This window comes from Epinephelus fuscoguttatus, linkage group LG6 (genome assembly GCF_011397635.1).
Source record: "Epinephelus fuscoguttatus linkage group LG6, E.fuscoguttatus.final_Chr_v1".
In the NCBI taxonomy this organism is placed as follows: Eukaryota; Metazoa; Chordata; class Actinopteri; order Perciformes; family Serranidae; genus Epinephelus; species Epinephelus fuscoguttatus.
This window is the reverse complement of record NC_064757.1, coordinates 5,456,284-5,462,283: the sequence shown is the minus strand read 5'-3', so window position 1 is coordinate 5,462,283 and position 6,000 is coordinate 5,456,284.

Here is a 6,000-nt window from a genome sequence, read left to right as displayed (position 1 = left end):
CCTGGGGCTCTGTAGGCTCTGTATCAGATAGATGGTTGCACTTTTGGCCTTAACTGACGCTTTATCCTTACCACTGCTTGGAGATTTCTCTTGTTGGTAGCGCTGTACCAACCGACTAGAAAATAGCTGCTGTTGGGCGTTTGCCTTGCAGCCATCCAGCGAAGTCCTGCAGATAGTAGGGGTTGAGGCTTGTTGAGTTGAGTTTCCCCTGCAGCTGCAGGGACTCAATAGACCCATCTCTGAGATACTTCAGTAGCTTGCTGAGCAGGCGGTCGACATGTGAGCAGCAATTAAGCTCAATGTCTCGAGGTCCCTCCAGAGAAAGCAGCATGCTAACTACAGTAGAAGGTGGACCCATTGGGAGAAGCTCTGGAAGCTATGGGAATCATTGGCGTTCACATCATGGGAGTTGAGGAGTGCTGCTATTTCACTCTGGGCCAGCTGATGTGGCTGGCCATACTGCAGCTGTAGAGCCTGCATAGCTGCTGAGTACGGGTATGGATGGTGACGGCATCGAGCCCGATGATACGGGACCAGTGTCATATTGTAGGTGCGGGGTGGGCACAGTGGAGTAGTGGTGAGGCACAGTGGGCTGCACTGCTGCAGCACTTGAGGCTGTGAGGTCTGACCCTGAACAGTATGGAGATGAGATGGTCTGATGGGCTGAGACCGTACTGGTCCTGAAGTGGCAAATTGTTGCTGGTTGACCATTACTGGAGTCATCATACCAGAGGAGATTGGTGAATGGAGCGAGTACTGAATGTGCTGAGGGGCTGTCTGGATAGGCCAGATCCAGTGTTACTGAATGAGGGGCTTCCTGACAGACTGTTCGCTCACTCTGTCTCTTCTCTCGGAGAGTAAACTCTTGTCTTCGGCTTAACCACTGGCTCTGGGGATGGATAGGCCAGGCGGCCAGGCTTTCAACATGAGGCTCTGTGTCATGTGACTGGTTTGTTGGCTCAGGAGAGGAGCAGCATGGATAGGCTGGATTTGTATGATGACAGGTCACTGCGGGTGGTGGTCCTGGAGGGCCTGGTGCAAATTTCATATGTGGAGAGCCCTCACTGACTTCTTCCTCCATTAAATATGAGGTAATACACTCTATAAGCTCTTGACGACGGCGCTGTCGTTTCTCATATTGAGCTAGTTTGGTAGAAACCTGAGCTATTTCAGCAGTTTCCTCTCTTCCCTGACTGGAGATTGACTCGACTAGTTTCCTTAAGGAAGCCATACTCAGAAGGTCAGCTGAGACAGGGCTATGTGTGGTCGTGTCCCTACTCAGGTTGGAGGGTATATCTGCTTGGCTACCATTCACTGCGACTGCTGCTCCTCTCTGCTCTTCTGGCTCTTTCTCGATAGGGTGGGAGGAAGGGGCAGGTTGGTGATGGCTGTAGTCTAGGATATAATCCTCCAAATACCTGGGGGTTTGACGTTGTCTCAAGGGTCTTTCTCTGACATTAGGGTGGGAGAGAAGTGCTGATTCGTCCTCTGATGACAAAGTCTGCAGTAGTCAAAAATCTGGCTCAAAGGACTTTATGTTGGGGATTGTCCCTTTAAAACTGGTAAGTTGAGATATAGCGGCGACCGGATCTTTGCTCTGAAACCACAAAAAAATGTGATGGCACAACAGTCTCCTTCAGTACATTATTCTATGCTTTCTTTTGATTTTCACATTGGCTAGTCATCCTCTTCAATTTGTCTTCTGATTAAATCGGTACTGTTGAAACAAGTTGTAGGAAGCCTGTGCAAGTAATTGGTTGCTGGCAGACACTCTGTGCTGCAATAAAATGGTGAGCAGCAGCAGTGCCGTGCACTGTAGAGCCTATGCGCTGCTGGTTTTGCCGGCCTTAAGAATATAACGTCTATAGCCTTACTGTTGTGTACAGCATTTATAGACTGAGCTGAGTAGACCAATGGACCTGTGGGTCGGGCAGCAGTGATCGTCTGTTAAATCGGTCTGTAAATGATATTTTGACATTATTATTCTAATCTATTAATCTATAATCTATTACTGTCACGGCATCCGAAGGTACTGGTGTGTTGAGCAGGTGACAGTCGTTTTCAAAACATATTTGTGTGACGCACTCCAAAAGAAACTTGTTGAAACTTTAAACAATAATTTATTGTACAAAACGGGGGAAACAAACGTTAACAAAAATGGTTCCATAATTCATATTAAATTCAAAAGATAACAAAAAAACCAGCTACAAGTTAGAGGGAATAGTGATAAAGTGGTAAAACTTGGCATTGATCCATAGCCTCAGACGGATGCGCTCAAGCGTGCCCTGCGCACAAGCCCAGCTAAGGTAAGATAAGGTAAGTTTATTTGTACCCGAAGGTAGAAGGTAGATAGGCTATACTATATTTTCACATTTTTAACAATACAATTTAAAAGTTTTGATTTTTATTGATAACCTACATTTACCAACAACAAAAAGACTACATTTAGCACCAAAAAAATATGTTGAAAAAAAAAAGTAAATAAAAAAAAACCCCGAATATCGAATGCCAAATTTTCTTAATGAATACCTACCCATATAAACGAATTTGAATATCCGAATATTTGGATACAGCCCTAAATAAGAGTCTCTAACCAAAATGTCCTTCAGCATGAAGAATTCACAACAAGAGTTATGCTCATCCAAAACTTGGGCAGTGAGGGACAGTGGATTTTTCGGACCCTTCAACCCACCACTACATATGCTGCATGTGTCACACAGCTGTCTGCACACTTCACTCTCCCACAGAACGTTTTGCTCCCGTGGATTGTTTTCCGCCAGCACCGGCAACAGGGGGTTGAGTCAATCAACCATAACATAGCCGATCTCAGAGCCCTGGCCTGCCCCTGTAAGTTCGGGGCACTGGAGGATGAATGGATAAGGGACCAACTTGCTGAACACACTAACAATCCTAAACCCAGGGATAAACTCCTAATGTCACCAGATGATTTAACTCTGACAAAGGCAGTGAAAATGGCATTCCAGTTTGAATTTGCGGCTGGCTTAGCATTGTAACTGGCACCTCCCAGCCTCTCCCAGCCCACGCTACTGATGCATACAATGGGGCTGCCCAAGGGCTCACCCTGAGTCCCCTCAGGACAGCCCTTAGGTGATCTTTGCTGGATGCCAGGGTGCAGCAGCATGCAAGACCTATAGAAATTGTGGCTCATCATCACACCAAACCCAGGCCCTAACCAGCCCTGCCAAGGGGCAGAAGTGTTGTGACTGCGGCAAACTGAACCAATTTGCCAGGGTCTGCCGCTCTGCCCATGCTGCCGCCAGTCCAAAGCCATATTCACCTGGTCCACCAACACCAACCACCATTCATTCAGTGAGCTCTACCTCTTGGCCATTTAAGTGGTGCACCGTCTAATTGGATAGGGTATGCCTGCCACTGCTGCTGGATATGGGAGCTACACAGTCACTCCTGAATACTGCTAGTGTCTCGCAGCTTTTTCCACTCTGGACACCCACTGCTAACCCAGAGGATCTGTATGGCTATGGACAGTCTCGAATCAGCATGGGTGGCACAATCCCCTTTTCTGTGCGCTATAGGACCAAGGCCCTTCCATCATTCATCTTCCAAGTTTTGCACTGGAGTGCCAATATCAAGGGCAGAGACTTGTTTTGTGATCTTGGTTTTTCCCTCCTGGACAACAATGGGTCCAACATTCTGACAGTGAGCTTGCCTTGGCAGCAGTGCTGGCCTTCCCTGTTCAACGACTTGGGTTGCCTTACTGCCTTTAACCACCAGCCCCTCCTCAACCCTGAGGTGCGCGGTGTCATACAGTCATCGCACTGCCTGCCCCTTGCCCTACGTAATGAAGCAACTGCTGAACTGCAAAAGCTCTTGGAAGAGGGCATAATTCAAAGGGTGGATGCATTCCCTTGGATTTCCAACTTGGTTGTGGCAAGGAAAAAATCTGGAGGCCTGCGTCTGTGCATTGACCTCAGATCAGTGAATAAGGCTGTGGTCCCAGACAAGTGTCCACTTCCCACAGTGGAGGAACTGACCGCCAAGTTCTACGACTCCTCAGTGTTCTCCAAATTCGAACTCTGCCAGGGCTACCACTACCACTGCACCCTGGTAGCCGCAACCTTACAGCTTTCGTGTCCCATGTCAAGGTTTTTCGCAACACCTTCATGCCTTTTGGCCTCAGCTCCGCCCCCAGCTGCTTCTGAAAAAAATCATGACCTCCATCTTTGCTGGCATCCCAGGAGTGGTCATCTACCTGGATGACATAGTGGTACATGGAGCGACACTGGCCCTCCACAATGAGCACCTGACTATGGTCCTCGATGTCCTCGCCAGCCTTAACGTCACACTAAAGTTTGTGGGGCTTCGCCTGTGCGCAGATGGCATTAGCCAACTTCACGCTAATGTGGAGGCCATGCGGCATCTCCCTGAGCCGTCCTGCACAGCCCAACTAACATCGTTTCTGGGGATGAGAGCCTACTACCTGCATTTCCTTCCCCAATACTCAGAAACCACAGACCCAATGTGAGAGCTCCTAAAGAAGGACGCAACATGGTCATGGACTCCTGCCTGCTTTGCCGCTGTCCACCAACTAAAGGCTCAGCTCACCTTGCCACCTGTGGTCATACATTTTGACCTGGCGAGCCCCACAATCCTGACCTGTCATGCCTCTGAACACCCTGTGGCATTTGCCTCTCTGTCCCTCACCTCAGCTGAATAAAAGCACTTTGTGGGGGAGTGGGAGGCGCTGGCCTGTGTCTTGGTGTGTGAGCGGTGGCACATGTACATGTATAGATGGCACTTTACACTGCAGACTGACCACCAGGCCCTCACAGCCCTGCTTGCTACAACTGTATTGGGCACAAACCACTGAGCATCTACCACTGGTCGGAGAGGCTTCAGCAATACAACTTCACCACTCTGCTTACTCCTGGCAGAAAACCTGCTCTCTCGGGCTACCATCAACCCCACACCAGAGCCTAGCCCAGATGGGACTGAACCAGAGCTCATCCATATACTCCAAACTCCACTCCAGGCCACAGTTTCCCTCCAGGACCTCCAGCTTGCATCAGCACAGGACTCCACACTCTCCCAGCTCCGCACTTTTATCCAGGAGGGGTGGCTGTCAGAAGTTCGAGAGGAGCTAGTACCTTTCCAACAGGTTAAGGACAAGCTGCCTTGCTGGAATGATATCTGCGTGGCCCAGGGCCCACAGTTGTCCCCAGCACCCTAAGGCCACGCATCCTGTCTATGGCACACGAAGGTCACTTGGGCATTGTGAAGGTGAAGCAATGCTGCAGGGACTTAAGAGTGGTGGCCAGGTACTGATAGGGACATAGAAGCCATGGTAAAAGACTGCACGGCCTGCCTTGTCAGTGGGAAGATGGGCCCACAGTAGGGCTCATAAATCATAATCACGATTATTTTGGTCAAAATTGAAATCACGATTATGCAAACAATTATGCGGCGCACGTGATGACGTGTTTTCACTATGGCATGTCATTTCTGTCTCCACATGGTTGCGCGTTCACAATTCTCTGCTCTCGGTATTGTGCGCGAGACATGCCGAGTCTTTGAACCGGCTCTATGAAGTGAACGAGTCATTCTCCCTCACAAACTAGTCTCTCTCAACTTTTTCTGGATCAAATCATCTGAAATTTATGGATACAGAGTAAATTAAAGCAAAAAACAAAGAAATTAGGAAGCGGCTCATTCACTGTAAAGAGCCGTTTCACTCGTTCACTTCAAAGAGCCGATTCAAAGACTCGGCTCGTTCGCGCACGTCACATCACTACACAGAACCGGAGGATGAAAACCTAGGTTAACAAAGCAAGCCGTTGTAGTTCCCGTTCTCGGACTCTTGTTTTAGGCTTTGTCTAGCCAGCTAACACAAAAAAAGCCTGGCTCTGTCAAACTTGCTTAGGGTATAGGTAATGCAACTCTAACATAATGCTTTCAATAAATTTAATTTCCCAGTTTGTTTATTAGTATCATTTATTTTCAAAACCTAACCCATGGATCACC